Source organism: Schistocerca piceifrons, chromosome 10 (genome assembly GCF_021461385.2).
Source record: "Schistocerca piceifrons isolate TAMUIC-IGC-003096 chromosome 10, iqSchPice1.1, whole genome shotgun sequence".
NCBI classification, from domain to species: domain Eukaryota; kingdom Metazoa; phylum Arthropoda; class Insecta; order Orthoptera; family Acrididae; genus Schistocerca; species Schistocerca piceifrons.
In genome coordinates, this window is record NC_060147.1 from 17,243,637 (window position 1) to 17,261,008 (window position 17,372).

General features: G+C 43.1%; 1 protein-coding gene across 1 annotated transcript in view; it reads left to right on the forward strand.

Annotated features, from left to right (window-relative positions):
- The window catches only part of LOC124718636 (peroxidase-like), a 329,029-nt gene that overhangs the window by 110,370 nt on the left and 201,287 nt on the right, over positions 1–17,372 (forward strand). Inside the window, exon 3 of the mRNA XM_047244260.1 lies at positions 15,240–15,293. The gene's annotated coding sequence lies outside the window, so the exon portion shown is untranslated. The remainder of the gene's footprint in view (positions 1–15,239; positions 15,294–17,372) is intronic.

The window sequence follows — 17,372 nt, forward strand, 5'->3', positions numbered from 1 at the left end:
AAAGAATTCGTTTTAGTATTCTGCAGCCGTGACTTGTTGAACTGATAGTTCGGTAATTTTCACATCTGTCAACACCTGCTTTCTTTGGGATTGGAATTATTATATTGTTCTTGAAGTCTGAGGGTATTTCGCCTGTCTCATACATCTTGCTCACCAGATGGTAGAGTTTTGTCAGGACTGGCTCTCCCAAGGCCGTCAGTAGTTCCAATGGAATGTTGTCTACTCCCAGGGCCTTGTTTCGACTCAGGTCTTTCAGTGCGCTGTCAAACTCTTCACGCAGTATCGAATCTCCCATTTCATCTACATCCTCTTCCATTTCCATAATGTTGTCCTCAAGTACATCGCCCTTGTATAGACCCTCTATATACTCCTTCCACGTTTCTGCTTTCCCCTCTTTGCTTAGAACTGGGTTTCCATCTGAGCTCTTGATATTCATGCAAGTGGCTCTCTTTCCTCCAAAGGTCTCTTTAATTTTCCTCTAGGCTGTATCTATCTTACCCCTAGTGAGATAAGCCTCCACATCCTTAACATCTGTCCTCTAGCCATGCCTGCTTAGCCATTTTGCACTTCCTGTCGATTTTTTATGTTAGGAAATAATAAAAAAGTGGTGTAAGGGTAGCAAAAAAAATAGAACAATTAAAAAAAGAAAAAAATTAAAAAACTTGCCATAAAAAATTAAGCTGAAGGCCTGGGTTTGAGTCCCGGCCGCACCACAAATTTTAACCCATTTCTTCTGCTCCAGTCATTATCACAGATATTCATCTCGAATTGCCCTGTATTTGTGCTGGTGGAGTATGTTGGGTACGATCTTCCCGCGTGTGACAGCCAGCAGGCAGCGCCGCCTAGGTGCGAAACCCGTCAGTTCCTGGAAGGCAAAGGACGTTCTCTGCGTCAGCTCACCTCAGCTCGTGCAGCACCGGCCGACCTCGCAAATCTCCGGCGCGCGTGCGAGCTGCATACTTACAAGGGGACGCCACGACGTTTGGAACGCAGATTTACTGCGAAGTTTCGTACACTCCTAGTACCCCATGAGGACAACAAAATGTGAAAGCCGTAGGGCGTACTTCTCAAGCGTTACTCAGAAAATCGCAAGATAATTTCGGTAGTCAAATATGTACCTGTGCATGGCAGTTATTACCACAAAACGGTGGTCGTTATTAACACGAAGGGGCGGCAGCTACAGCCGGCACGGTAGCTCAGCGTGTTCGGTCAGAGGGGTAGCTACCCTCTGTAATAAAAAGAACTGAGCTAATCGATCAACAACGAACTGAAACGGGTCTCTTTCGACGTCCGCACCTAGCAGATAGAACGAACAAAAACGAACAAAATGAGATTTAAAAAAAAAAAAAACGCCCCGTAATCTTAGGTAGTTGGTCGCTGGATCGAGTCCTGTTCGTGATTTTTTTTCTTTTCTTTCCAACACAGTCATATTCTTTACTATTTATATTACAGTTGATATCACGGGAAAAATACGTGTAATCAGAAGAACTTTTATTACATTTACAATGTTATTTGGCAGTCTACAAAATTTTATTATCACAGATAATATAATATTCATAACTACCGACTAGTAAACGCCCAAACGCATAAGTAGTAGTAGTAAGGTATTCTGCCTTACGGCAGGTCTTGTCATGGGTTAGCCTCTTCCACTTTTGTCTGTTCATAGCCAGTCTTTTCATTTCTGAATATTTGTCTCCTTTGATATTGTCCAGCATTTGATATATTCTTCTTCCTCTTCCCCTTTTCTCTCTCCACTATTCCTTCTATTCCTTCCTTCAGTAAACAGTCCCTCCTCAAACAATGTCCAATCCAGTTCTGTTTTCTCTTTCTGATAACTTTCAGCATGTTTCTTTCTTCTCCAACCCTTCTTAATACTTCTTCATTCGTTACTCGGTCCTCTCATTTCACTTTTTCCAGTCTTCTCCATATCTACATCTCTAGTGCCGCCAATGTTCTTTCATCTTCATTCCTCAATGTCCTGGTCTCTGCACCATATAAACCATATAAACGCATAAAGTGACACTGAAAATGTTTGCTTGTCCGTGATTTGAGAAATCCCTTATACCTGGAAGGAGCCCGAAACTACTTGTTCCCTACAGACAGTACATATATAGTAAAGAATATGACAGTGTTGTAAAAAAAAGGGTAACGAATGGGACTCGATCCAGCGACCAACTACCTACGACTACGGGGCTTGGACGCTAACCACTTAGCTGCCGCCGCTTCGTGTTAATAACGACCGCCGCTTTGTGATAATAACTGCCATGCACAGGTATATATTTGACTACCGAAATTATCTTGCGATTTTCTCAATAACGCTTGAGAAGTACGCGCTACTGCTTACACATTTTGTTGTCCAAATGGAGTACTACGAGTGTACGAAGTTTGCAGTAAATCCGCGTTCCAAACGTCGTGGCGTCCCCTTGTTAGATATCCGCACCTTGTTTCGGCTCCCTTCCTTGACAGTCTGAATAAGGATTGCAGCGGGAGAGGTCCAAGTTCAAGAGCTTTTTTTTTTTATAGTTTGACTCAGCTGAGCCACCGCTTCTAGGAGCCGAAAAAAAAGTCTCCCCGGAAATATCAATTTACCACTATAAAACCATGGCTGCAGCCCTGGAATATTATTATTATTATCATCATCATCATCATCATCATCATCATCATCATCAGTGTTCCGTCGCTCTGGGCGCCGTTGAATTCGTAATGGAACTGGCCAGTGACACTATTTTCGCCACGAACTGCGACAAGCGATGCACGCGAACAATCGGAGAACTCGATATACTAAAATACAGTCGCCGATTCACTCTGACAACCAGATTACGCAGTGCACAAAAATACTTGAGAAATCATATAGATTCTGCTTTTCTTTTTTATAAATAAATTATCAGGTACAAATATATTAAGAGTATTATAAGCACATATTCCCAAATGTGAAAAGTTTTGTTCGTTTTAATTTCGAAGCAAACTTTTGAAGTGAATCAAATTTTCCTTCTTGGGAGAATTGACCACTAAGGATCACGCTACAATTTCATTACCTCTTTGTCTGAGGTTTCCTCTTTTTCCAGTACTCCTTCATATGGATGCTGTGTTTTGCTTTTTTTTTATCCGTCCAGGCTCTTCCAGTCTTCTTAGTTCTTTCCACTTGAAACCTTACCAAATTTTGAATCACGGTCCGAAATGTATCCCTATTTAACTTCTGAACTTCCTGAATGTTGAACCGTTCCAGATCTTAACGAGCTTCCTCAATCCATGTCGTTGTTGTCTTCTTTTTCCAGAGGTAGCCGAGTATCCTTTTGCTTAGTCTGGTTTTGTCCATTCTGTACAACTGTCCCAGAAATGATAACCTCCTCTTTTTCGTGGTCTCCAAGATGTTCCCTACATTTTTGTAGATTTCATTGTTGCTCCGAAGTTTCCAGACATATATTGTTGAGTCATCCTTTATGATACACTGGCTACTTAGTATCCCTGTGTGTCATTGTTTCACGGCAGTACACGATATATGATGCATTCGCATATGAATATTTTCATCATGACAGTTACCTTGTGGGCGTCTTTCATACGTTGTACATATGTTATGATCTGAGGTGAGTCCTACATTCGGTTTATAACGCATCTTGGACGTTCATTTTACATATATGACATAGTCTATGCCCCTCATCTGTGTACAATTAAGCATTTTATACTTGGACACGATACATAGGTCATGTTCCTTCTTTTTACTTGTTTGTGAGGTATTGTTTCCTTCCTTTTATCACCTTCTAAAGCTATTTTGTCTAACAGTAAGTTATTTCAGGGTTATGCAGATAATGTATGTCCGACTGTCCAATAAAAATCATGAATAGTTATTTAAAGAAGTTTTTAATAGATAGTATAATTGTACAATGTAGAGTGGAAATTAGTGATGGTATATTTTAGATACGTGACAATGGATGTATCTGTTCGTTCTATGAAATGTTCGGTGTAAATTCACTTGTAGAGAGTTCCATTGTTCCTCATTCTGTTTTAATCTGTTTCTGTCTAACTTGATTGATAAACTGATAATGCTATCGTTGCTGTTTTATGCATACAGGCCTGAAGATGACGCGTTGAAGCGTTGAAACTGGTTACGACAAAATAAAATAAAATAAAATCATAAGGACGACTGTAGGTGTTTTATTTTGTCACGATAGTAAACGGCCGTCATCCCAGAGACCTCCTGCCAAAAGAATGGACATACAAAAAATTTTTAACCTGGGTTGAACCCATTATTTTCCGTAATATTCTTCTTTATTGCATTCCCAGCTTTTCCAACACTTTCAAATCAGTGTTAATAATACTGTAATGCAGTAACCGTAGCGTAGCTCAAATGTGAATGCGTCAGTCCAAAATGGATGCAGAACAACAGCTGATCAATATAAGATTTTTACTTGGTTTCGCACAGCACCTGCGAGTTGTGCGTTCTGTGCTGCCTGGTCATGGTTCAAATGGCTCTGAGCACTATGGGACTTAACTTCTCAGGTCATCAGTCCCCTAGAACTTAGAACTGCTTAAACTTAACTAACCTAAGGACATCACACACATCCATGCCCGAGGCAGGATTCGAACCTGCGACCGTAGCAGTCGCGCGGTTCCAAACTGTAGCGCCTAGAACCGCTCGGCCACCCCGGCTGCCTGGTCATGGTTGCGTGCTTCGTGCGCGTTTGCATCCATTTTTCAGGTAGGCCTTTGTATTTCCCAGACATGGAAGCTTTTTGCCGACGATTTCAAACAATTTTTTTCCCACTAACATTAATAAAATGAGTTTTCTGTACTTGTTGCTCCTATCACTCAGCAACAGTTAATATTTTTCCTCAATTGTATTTCAATTTATACTTTGCCGGGGAATAAAATAACGTATGTAACTAAACTGATCACACACACACACACACACACACACACACACACACACACACACACGCTCGTCATCACTCATCTATTAGGCTAGCAACATTGTATACTTCAAAATACTAGAACTGACATGTGATTACATTTTCACGCAATCTGGGTGCATAGATCCTGAGAAATCAGTACCCAGAACAACCACCTCTGGCGGAAATAACGGCCCTGATACGCCTGGGCATTGAGTCAAACAAAGCTTGGATGGCGTGTACAGGTACAGCTGCCCGTGCAGCTTCAACACGATAGCACAGTTCATCAAGAGTAGTGACTGGCGTATTGTGACGAGCCAGTTGCTCGGCCACCATTGACCAGACGTTTTGAGTTGGTGAGAGATCTGGAGAATGTGCTGGCCAGGGCAGCAGTCGAACATTTTCTGTATAGAGAAAGGCCCGTACAGGACCTGCAACATGCGGTCGTGTATTATCCTGCTGAAATGTAGGGTTTCGCAGGGATTGAATGAAGTGTAGAGCCACGGGTCGTAACACATCTGAAATGTTACGTCCACTGTTCAAAGTACCGTCAATGCGAACAAGAGGTGACCGAGACGTGTAACCAATGGCACCCCATACCATCACGCCGAGTGATACGCCAGTATGGCGATGACGAATACACGCTTCCAATGTGTGTTCACCGCGATGTCGCCAAACACGGATGCGACCATCACGATACTGTAAACAGAACTTAGATTCACCCGAAAAAATGACGTTTTGCCATTCGTGCACCCAGGTTCGTCGTTGAGTACACCATCGCAGGCACCCCTGTCTGTGATGCAGCGTCAAGGGTAACCGCAGCCGTGGTCTCCGAGCTGATAGTCCATGCTGCTGCAAACGTCATCGAACTGTTCGTGCAGATGGTTGTTGTCTTGCAAACGTCCCCATCTGTTGACTCAGGGATCGAGACGTGGCTGCACCATCCGTTACAGCCGTGCGTATAAGATGCCTGTCATCTCGACTGCTGGTGATACGAGGCCGTTGGGATCCAGCACGGCGTTCCGTATTACCCTCCTGAACCGACCGATTCCATATTCTGCTAACAGTCATTGGATCTCGACCGACGCGAGCAGCAATGTCGCGATACGATAAACCGTAATTGCGATAGGCTACAATCCGACCTTTATCAAAGTCGGAAACGTGATGGTACGCATTTCTCCTCCTTACACGAGGCCTCACAACAACGTTTCACCAGGCAACGCCGGTCAACTGTGTATGGGTAATCGGTTGGAAACTTTCCTCATGTCAGCACGTTGTAGGAGTCTCCACCGGCGCCGACCTTGTGTGAATGTTCTGAAAAGGTAATCATTTGCATAACACAGCATCTTCTTCCTGTCGGTTAAATTTCGCGTCTGTAGCACATCTTCGTGGTGTAGCAATTTTAATGGCTAGTAGTTATGTACCATCTGATGGTTCGAAACCGTTAATGAGATAGTAAAAATTGTAGAAGAAAAGAAAAGCCGACTGGCTGCAGTAATTTGGAGAAACCCTTATTATGTCTTTTACGCACTCACATCAGAATATTTTTCAGAAGCGAATATTTCTACTGCAAGTCTAAGAGATGGTAAGAAGTGAGTGTAGGCAGAAATGACGCGCAGACTCTGTGGAGACGGCTGTGTCGTGGTTAGTGGCACGAGCAGACGGCGTGGACAGCCAGTGGTTCCCGCAAATGCTGGGCTGTTTCCTCGCAGTCTTTCCGCCTCTGCGGTCGGGCAGCGGCTTGCATAAGCACGGTCTTGTTTTTCCACACACAGCGCACTGAGTTGCGGTACGGGACACAGCAACGCTGCCGGGACCCGCCGAGTTGCGTCACCCACTACTCATACCCACTCGCCTTGTTACCTTCTAGTAAGCGCCGCAGCTATTCCAGATAGCCTTCATGAATTTCAATTGTGGTAACGTAGAGAGGGGAAGTGGCCGACGCTACACACTTTCGCGAAGGCACAGATCGGTTTTATCGGAGACAGACTATGAACACCGTTTTACTAGGTCTAATCTGACAGTGACAGTAGCTGAAACGTCACCCTAAATAAAAAGATATTAAGCGATACAGGCAAATTTACTACCAAAAATTAAGATTGATCACAGATTCATTTAAGGGGGGTAGGACGTCAAACGGGCCGACTTGGAGCAGGAGAGGCACCACAGGACATTTTATTTTCTACTGTCTATACTTTTACAAATAAATTCGTAGCGGTCGCGTGATTCCAGACTGTAGCGCCTAGAACCGCTCGGCCCCTCCGGCCGGCTAAGAGAGATTCTTTGATGAATTTTGCACAGCATGCAAACCATACTTACACGTGTATGAAACTCTAGAATTTTCCAAATCTGTTAAAAACTGTGGTAAAAATTGAGATCATTAACTGCAAAATTTGATTTTTTTTCGAAACACAAAGTTTAAAACGTAACAGCTCATTCATTTTTTCATAAATTAAATAAATTCCAGAGTTTCAGACACCTGTAAGTATGGTTTGTATGCTGTGCAAAATTCATCGAACAGTCTCTCTAACTTATGAAGAAAAGTGTACCTATGGCAACAAATGCAGCCTATAGTAAGTTAAAAAATGGCGAAATTTCACATGTAAAAAAAATAATTTTGTTATGTTTTTGAACTTCCGGTGCTACGAGTGTGAATCCTGAACCCTTCGTGGTCATGCTGATAAAGTTTTATGAATTTACCTCTAAAAGTATAGACAGTGGAAATTAAAATGTCCTGTGGTGCCTCTCCTGGTTCAAGTCGGCCCGTTTGACGTCCTACCCCTCTTAAGGCATTTACACTGAAGCGCCAAAACAACTTGTATAGAAATGCGTATTCAAATACAGAGAAATGTAAACAGGTAGAATACGGCGCTGCGGTCGGCATCCCCTATATAAGCGACAAGTGTGTGGCGCAGTTCTTAAATCGGTAATGCTGCTACAGTAGCTCGTTACCAGATTTAAGTGAGTTTGAACGTGGTGTTATAGTCGGCACAGGACCCATAGGACACAGCATCTCCGAGGTAGCGATGGAGGGAGGATTTTCACATACGACCATTACACGAGTGTACCGTGAATATTAGCAAACCAGTAAAACATCATGTGACTATGTAGACTTTCCCACCGTCACATATCAAATTCTTGTCGGGTTTCCAGCCGGATCAAACTGTCATCTGAGCACAATACAGCCGGCCGGAGTGGCCGTGCGGTTCTAGGCGCCACAGTCTGGAGCCGAGTGACCGCTACGGTCGCAGGTTCGAATCCTGCCTCGGGCATGGATGTGCGTGATGTCCTTAGGTTAGTTAGGTTTAATTAGTTCTAAGTTCTAGGCGACTGATGACCTCAGAAGTTAAGTCGCATAGCCATTTGAACCAATCATAATACAGGTCGAGTCAAAAGTCCTTGGACTAAATTCCAGAGCTCAAGCGAGTGTTATTTGATGTGTCATACATCTCCTTTCCCATTTAAAAAAAAGATGACTTGAATCCAAAATGGCGGATTTCAAGATGGCGCCCATGAATGACATTCACTCCAAAAGTTGCGGCCCCACATCAAACCTATGTTCCCATCATCACATTTCAATTTTCCCTATAATCTTCCAACTTATGAAGGTGTCCAAGGACTTTTGACTCGCCTGTGTTTCAGCATTCCACCTGGCCGCCATCATCAGGTGAGAAGAGCTACGCTGGTCTCGCCGATAACTGATTCCACTCGCAAATGACTCCACCTTTGTATGCATCGGAAGTACAACAGCGCATGCTGCGGGCTCGGAGAGATCCTGCAAGCACGGACCAACGACGACTGAAGAGAATCGTTCAAGGTGGTAGAAGTGCAAACCTTCCGCAAATTGCTACAGATTTCAATGCTGAGCCGTCAACAAGTATCAGTGTGCGAACCATCCAACGAAACATTGATATGCGCTTTCGGAGCCGAAGGCCCACTCGTGTACCCTTTATGGCTGCACAACAGAAAACTTTACGCCTAGCTTGGGCCCGTCAACAACGACATTGGACTGCTGGTGACTGGAAACATGTAGCCTGGTCGGACGAGTATCGTTAATGTACTGCGATCTTTAGCTGTACACTTCCCTTTACATCGTCTTATATTCCTCAGTATTTAAGACCCTAGTTTAGTAAAACGTCCTTGAGTATCATTGTGGCGCAGATGGCAACGCGATTGCTTTTCGAGCGAGACATACTTTATTATGCCGCTGATGTAACGTTATTAGTAGTGACTAGGAGCGAGTATCACCCAGTAACAGCAGTGCTCGCAGACGAGCGAAGGCGATTAATGGCTGTTAGTGGGGCCGTAAACAGACGTTTAGCACACGCTGGGCAGGGACGCTGTTGCCGTAACACTGTGTCGCTAACCGTGCGCCATCTTGGAGATGCTCGTGCCACCCTGTCATGTGTCACCTTGTTCTGCGGCTGTCTTGTTGCTTCTGTCACTAACTAAGACACAGCAGCCTGCTCCAAAACTACTGCAATTTATCCTTCACTGTTCTCTCAGCACGATGGATACAAAAACCCGATGTAGAAGATCGTCACAGTTAATAGCAGCATGTAAATACGAGGGTAATCCCAAAAGTAAGATTTTTTTTTATAAGTACATAGACCTGTTTGTTTCTACAATGGGTTACATCAGTTTACAGCTTGAAAAATGGCTCTGAGCACTATGGGACTTAACTTCTGAGGTCATCAGTCCCCTAGAACTTAGAACTACTTAAACCTAAGTAACTTAAGGACATCACACACATCCATGCCCGAGGCAGGATTCGAACCTGCGACCGTAGCGGTCGCGCGGTTCCAGACTGTAGCGCCTAGAACCTCTCGGCCACAATGGCCGGCTTACAGTTTGAACATTTAGTTATTTTTCGAGCAGGTTGTTCGCAGATGAAGCTGTAATTTACCGTCTAGTAAGGTCATCCGAAGACCAGTATCAGTTGCAAAGTGATTTAGAAAAAATTGCTGTATGGTGTGGGAGGTGGCAGTTGACGCTAAATAACGAAAAGTGTGAGGTGATCCACACGAGTTCCAAAAGAAATCCGTTGGAATTCGATTACTCGATAAGTAGTACAATTCTCAAGGCTGTCAATTCAACTAAGTACCTGGGTGTTAAAATTACGAACAACTTCAGTTGGAAAGACCACACAGATAATATTGTGGGGAAGCCGAGCCAAAGGTTGCGTTTCATTGGCAGGACACTTAGAAGATGCAACAAGTCCACTAAAGAGACAGCTTACACTACACTCGTTCGTCCTCTGTTAGAATATTGCTGCGCGGTGTGGGATCCTTACCAGGTGGGATTGACGGAGGACATCGAAAGGGTGCAAAAAAGGGCAGCTCGTTTTATATTATCACGTAATAGGGGAGAGAGTGTGGCAGATATGATACGCGAGTTGGGATGGAAGTCACTAAAGCAAAGACGTTTTTCGTCGCGGCGCGATCTATTTACCAAATTTCAGTCACCAACTTTCTCTTCCGAATGCGAAAATATTTTGTTCAGCCCAACCTACATAGGTAGGAATGATCATCAAAATAAAATAAAAGAAATCAGAGCTCGAACAGAAAGGTTTAGGTGTTCGTTTTTATCCGCGCGCTGTTCGGGAGTGGAATGGTAGAGAGATAGTATGATTGTGGTTCGATGAACCCTTTGACAAGCACTTAAATGTGAATTGCAGAGTAATCATGTAGATGTAGATGTAGATGATCACTATTTCTGTCGATACATTATTGTAGACGCTGTGGCAGTTTTTATATGCCCATGTCATATCAGCTCGCCGCCATGCTGTTCAGAATGTTATGAACCTCTTCTTTCACCTCGTCGTCGGAGCTGTATCGCTTGTACCGCAATTTACGCTGACAGGTACTGTGATACTCTGCTAAAAGTCAAATGGACAATTCAGAACCGGAGAAGAGGAATATTGAGCAAGGGAGTACACATTCTCCATGACAACGCACGCCCATACATCGCTCGGCAAACCGTTGCTCTCCTGCAACAGTTTCAGTGGAATATAATCACTTGCCCACCATAATATCCTGACTTTGCGGCCATTGAGTATCACCTGTTCCCTAGTTCAAAAGAACATTTGGGCGGAAAGCGATTCAGCTCCGACGACGAGGTGAAAGTAGAGGTTCATTACTTTCTGAACAGCATGGCGGCGAGCTGGTGAGCATACGAAAACTGCCATAGCGTCTACAAAAATACATTGACAGAAATGGTGATTTTGTGGAAAAACAGCTAAATGTTCAGACTGTAAACCATTGCAGAAATAAACAGGTATATGTACTTATCAAAAAATAGGAGACCTTACTTTTGGGATTACCCTCTTATAAACAGCGTGAGTCACTTAGGACGTAACACTCCTTTTATTTCGTGAACGGTTACACATATCGAAATGCGGGTTTCGTAAACTATTAGAGTGTTGAGGGGCACGTATGTTTCTGTTTGGGTAACGTATTTAGCGCTGGTATCAACGGAGATATTAAATCAAGTACGTTTTCCTAAGTCGAACTTTTTATAACTGCATTCGATAGCTCTTGAGAAGAAAATTACAGACATATAGCGTTTGTTAATGTTAACGATGGGAACTGTCGTAAGAAATTCGAGAAATATCCTAGGATGTGAGAGCACGGAGGCCGGAAACGATATTTGCGCTGCAAAACTGCCAAGCTGGCGTTTCGGACCAGCCTGCGTAGTTCTACACTGTAATGTAGGCCTGCGCTACGAGAATAAAGCTGTATTTCCCCTTGAACCAACTTACGACCTAGGTGCAGCTTCGCCTACGCATGTTGCATATGGAAATACGCCATAGGCTCGAATCTAGCGTATCACAAAGGGCCTAGGAAAACTATTTCACATTTGTGTATCTTGTCAGATTTACGTGAGATGAAATAGTGAAATCAATTGTTCAAAAATGGTTCAAATGGCTCTGAGCGCTATGGGACTCAACTGTTGTGGTCATCAGTCCCTTAGAACTTAGAACTACCTAAACCTAACTAACCTAAGGACATCACACACATCCATGCCTGAGGCAGGATTCGAACCTTAGACCGTAGCAGTCGCACGGTTCCGGACTGCGCGCCTAGAACCGCGAGACCACGGCGGCCGGCAAATCAATTGTTCATTCTTCAAAAATAAAGAGGTCTTATAAGCTGCGAAAAGCAACCACAGTATTAAATATCTAAATGTTAGAAGGAAGATCTGACATATCTTTTCCTGTACGTGGCTGCGTGCTTCTTAAGAGGTGAAATACATGCTGTCGGACAAGTGTGTCCTCCTACACTGCTCTAAATTATATCGTGTGGGATACATTAGTCTAACTAAACATTTTATTAAAATTACTTTGGTTACCACCTGTACACCGCAAAATAAATATTCTCCTTAACGAAACGCAATCGCGTAATGACAGTATTATCAGCTACGTGCAATACACGATGTCGACTTATTTGACAGTGCAGAGCACGTAAGTCAAATAAATAATTTTCTAACAATGGTTTGGTAAGCACACAAATCACATAACATAAATTTTGTTTTCAAAAAAAAAAATCCTTTATTTAAGCATGTGTTCAAACTGTTGACCATAGACAGATAGGCAGGCACATTTGCAACCGCCGTTCGAGAGAGCAATGAATTACAGTGGATGATATGGTAGAAGATGCACTGACGATTCGACGACACATATCATCTGGCGTAGTCGAAGCTCCATCATAGTCTGCATCTTTGATTGCTCCCCAAAGAAAGAAATCAAGGTGAGTCGAACAGGGGGACCTCGCAGGCTATTTGACAACAGAACTCCGTCCTATCCAACGTCCAGGAAAGTTCTGATTCAGTATTTGCATAGCAACACGGGACGAGTAAGCTGGCCATTGTCACGTTGCAGCCACATACCCTGTCAAACATCCAAGGTTAACTCTTCTAGAAGAACCGGCAGAATTTTCGTCGGAAATTGTGCGTACAAATGCCTGACATGAAGTAAAGTACCACAATGTAATTTCGTATGATACCGCACCATGTGTTCACACTCCACGGCCTTTGACGTTGCGCCTGAAGAAGCCAGTGTGGATTTTCGGCTGCACAGTGGTGCACTTTATGGAAATTTCCATTAGCGTGGTTAGTAAACTTCGCCTCATCGGTAAGGAGCACACGTTTGAAGAACGTAGGGTCGTCTCTCAGTTGCTTAAGGGCAAACCGATAAAACTGTGTACGACGTTCGAAATCACGCTCGTCGAGTGTCTGACGTAGTGACAGATGACAGGGATGGGAGATCTGTCAATGGAGGATGCTGATTCCACGTTCCTTGGAAATGTGTCTTGCACTACTGTGCGGATTCATTAGCGTCGTAGCCAGAACGGCTCCCTCGTGTTCTCTGTCAGTTGCAGTCTCCTTTCTTGTCCTTTTTTTGACGTCCAAACAGGCTACCCGTACTAGCGTCTTAATAATTCGTGCAATTGCCTGGCGCGACGGACATTGCCGATCCGGATAGATAGGCCTGTACTGCTTTTACTGCTTTTCTTTAACATTTACCATATAATAGTTGCAATCCATTTCTCCTCATTGGTGTACACGTCTGCACGCAGCGAATGTGCATGCAGCGCAGACAAGTAGACTGGCGAATGTGTTGACATTCTGACGCAGCGTAGCACGAGAGCTCTGCTTCGCAGTGTTTTCACCGCAAAGGCTGATCCCAGTCACCGTGCTCTCAAATTCTAGAACATTTCTCGTTTTTTTTTTTTACGACAGCTTTCAACGTCAACATTAATAAACCCTTTATCACTAACTGTCTCCTCAACACCTGTTTATTTATTTATTTATTTATTTATTTATGCATTTATTTTACCTGGCAAGATTAGGGCCTTTGAGGCCCTCTCTTACACCTAACCAGGCATACTCAGATTCAACAAATTTCAGTTTCTACAGAACATTAAGGACATATAAGATGTTATACAGTATTTATGTTAAAGAAAAAAATAGAGATTATAAAAGTAGTACAATGATAATTATAACAATCAAAAAATAATTATAACAATCAAGAATAATAATAATAATAATAATAATAATAGTAATGACTATGTATATGAAAGTAAACATATTTTTCTTTTATGAATGTCAGTCCTATTGCTAGTTGGGAATTTTCTCGTTATTATCTTGCAGCTTGTCAGTTATTCTCATGAAGCAGAGACATAAGACGATAGAATGGGGTGAAAGAGATGTAGAAGAGGTAGACAGGTTAGAGGAAGAGAAATAGAATGGTAAAATTCGAAGCTATGATGGAGAGGAGAAAGAAAAAGATGAGAGGGGCACAACAATGGTGGCTATACCGTCCCTAATATGTAAGTCTTGAGTTCCCTCTTGAATGTTGAGTGGTTCGGGATAAGACGCAGATCACAGGGGAGCGCGTTCCATAGTCGTATGGATGAGATGTAGAATGACACGGAGAAAGATTTTGTGTTATGTAAAGGTACAGCCAAGATGCTAGACGTATCCGATCTGGTATTGCGGTTGTGGAATGATGATAGGTGTTTAATGTGAGAAGATAAGTATTGGGGGCACTAGTGGCTAAGAAATCGATGAAGTAAGCGCATCGTGTGGAGATCGCGTGCCTTATGTGGGCGTATCCACCGTAGCTGGGAGGATGAAGGACTGATATGATCATACAACCGTATATTGCATACGTATCTAAAGCAAGCATTCATCACTAGCTCGAGGCATCTCGAATTTTCACTATTTGTGCCGTGTTGAACTACATCACAGTAGTAAAGGTCAGGCAAGACTAGTGTTTGGACTAATTTTTGTTTAACATGGGTTGGAAATATTTTTCTAAATTTTTGAATTGCATGTAGGGAGGAGAGCGATTTCCGGCAAGCTGTGACTGTTTGTTCTTCCCAGTTTAGGTGTTCATCCAAGATTATTCCAAGGTCTTTTACTGTTTAATGCCGTTCCATTTTGGAAAACGTATTTGCTTCAATATACACGTTTATACCAGCGCTAAAAACATTAACCAAACAAAAATACACGTTCCCCTCGAACCTTTAACATTTGCCGAAAACTGGGTTTTGAAATGTGTAACAGTTCAGGAATTAAAAGGGGTGTCTATGTCTCACGTGATTCATCCTTTTCGTAAGGAACGGAAAAATTAGTCTCATTACCTCTTTCTCTAGGGTTCATATACAGTATTTTGATCAAAGATTAACCTGTTACACGAAGATAGCAGAAAGACAACACTTAAGTTGCAATGATGTGTGTGTTGACAGCAGACTGCGTTAATGTTAACACACAGCGAACCTTCTTTGTATGTACACACGAACCCAACTGCACTGCCTATTTTTCAACTTAACGTTATTTCTTGTGTTTCAGATCGCTGCTACTTCACTCTACGTCAACACCGAGGACATCGTACAGACCTGTTGGGTAAGTCCGAAACCGTAAACACGTACATAGAACATTAAAAATACGTACCATTTATTTTATTTATTCTGGAAAGAACAGTGTCAAAATCCTTGTCATACACCTAACCAGGCATTCTTCATACCTCACACATGCTCAGCGTCCGCTGCTTCGCTCGCGTAGACTGTATGGCCTTCAGAGATTTCTTCGTTTTTGTTTAATCGAATTTTGATTTTGTTCACAAACTGCAACACCTTCTAAGCTTTTCACGCTAATTAAGGCCGTATAATCATGGTCTTCTCCGAATGTACTTATACCCAAAAAGCGATTCTCGTATCTTGAGTCAAAGTTTTTGTCAATCAGCCCTTTGGCGTGGCGATATTTCCATAGCAACTTGCATCGCGTAGCAAATATTTCTTTATATCTAACCGAAAAGTGAAATACCAATTTCCGTAAATTTAACTTTAAAATTTTTTAACGTACAGAAGTATTTTAAAAAAAAATTTCACCTCTATTGCACCCCGTTAGTTCTTCAGTAATTATTTAATTTCCGACATACGAGTAATCTCACCCACTATTTTACCCGCACAGTAATTGAAATTCAAAAAATGCTGAAACGTATTTCTTACTTTCTGACTGAGAAACCAGATACCTGTTTTCGTAGTTCTAGTTTCAAAATTCCTTTAATAGCGACATACTTTCAAAAAACCTTTCATCCCCTATTCCATATCCTTAGGAATGGAATTTCGGACCTTTCTTAAACGTTGCTTGCAGTATAAGATCCATACCCTATCCAAAATTCAAGCTTTTATCTTTACTGCCGGCCGAAGTGGCCGTGCGGTTCTAGGCGCTGCAGTCTGGAACCGCAAGACCGCTACGGTCGCAGGTTCGAATCCTGCCTCGGGCATGGATGTGTGTGATGTCCTTAGGTTAGTTAGGTTTAAGTAGTTCTAAGTTCTAGGGGACTAAGGATCTCAGAAGTTGAGTCCCATAGTGACAATGGATGAGACGTGGATGCCATTTTTCAATCCAGAAACAAAGTGCCAGTGAGCTCAATGGAAGCACACAGATTCCACCGCCACCAAAAAAATTTCGGGTAACCGCCAGTGCTGAAAAAATGATGGTGTCCATGTTCTGGGACAGCGAGGGCGTAATCCTTACCCATTGCGTTCCAAAGGGCACTACGGTAACAGGTGCATCCTACGAAAATGTTTTGAGGAACAAATTCCTTCCTGCACTGCAACAAAAACGTCCGGGAAGGGCTGCGCGTGTGCTGTTTCACCGAGACAACGCACCCGCACATCGAGCTAACGTCACGCAACAGTTTCTTCGTGATAACAACTTTGAAGTGATTCCTCATGCTCCCTACTCACCTGACCTGGCTCCTAGTGACTTTTGGCTTTTTCCAACAATGAAAGACACTCTCCGTGGCCACACGTTCACCAGCCGTGCTGCTATCTTTACTGCTTTGGGCTGGGCGATGATCAGTCAGTCAGTCAGCACATTGTTTTTATGCTCATTAGGAGATACACAAGGTGTTTGGCTATTATAGGTACAAACGAAACTGGCGACTAGACAGTGAAAGAAGGAAATAATCCTAATAAACACAGGTCCGCAAAGCAATGCTTTCTCTGATAAGATGCTCAAGAGCTGCCGTGCCAGTGTTAACAACACTGTTAACGTCTAAGGCTAGGTTTTGTATTACCTTCGTTGCGGTTAAAGGACGCGTATGTGGTACATGGGTCATGGTGCACCGTCATCTGACTGTTTGGGAACACGTAGCACGAATTTTGAGCAAGTGTATCGGTAGCGGCTGTCAATACCACGGCTTCCAAGGCCCCCTGAATTGAACCCGGTGGATTTTCTCTCTTTGGGTGTTTTTAAAAGCTTTGGTATATTCCAGCATTGTTGATAGTGTCGATGAGCTCCAGGAAAGCATTGTGAGTGGTTGTCAATCAAGGAACACGCCTCGAATTTTTCGAACGCGGACTAGCGTCGATGAGAAGACGCGCTGAAACCTGACTTTGAACGGTTGCCATGTGGGTCACTTCTCGTAATGTCTTTCCCCAGAACGCGTATCTGTGTTTCAAATCCACGGGGACT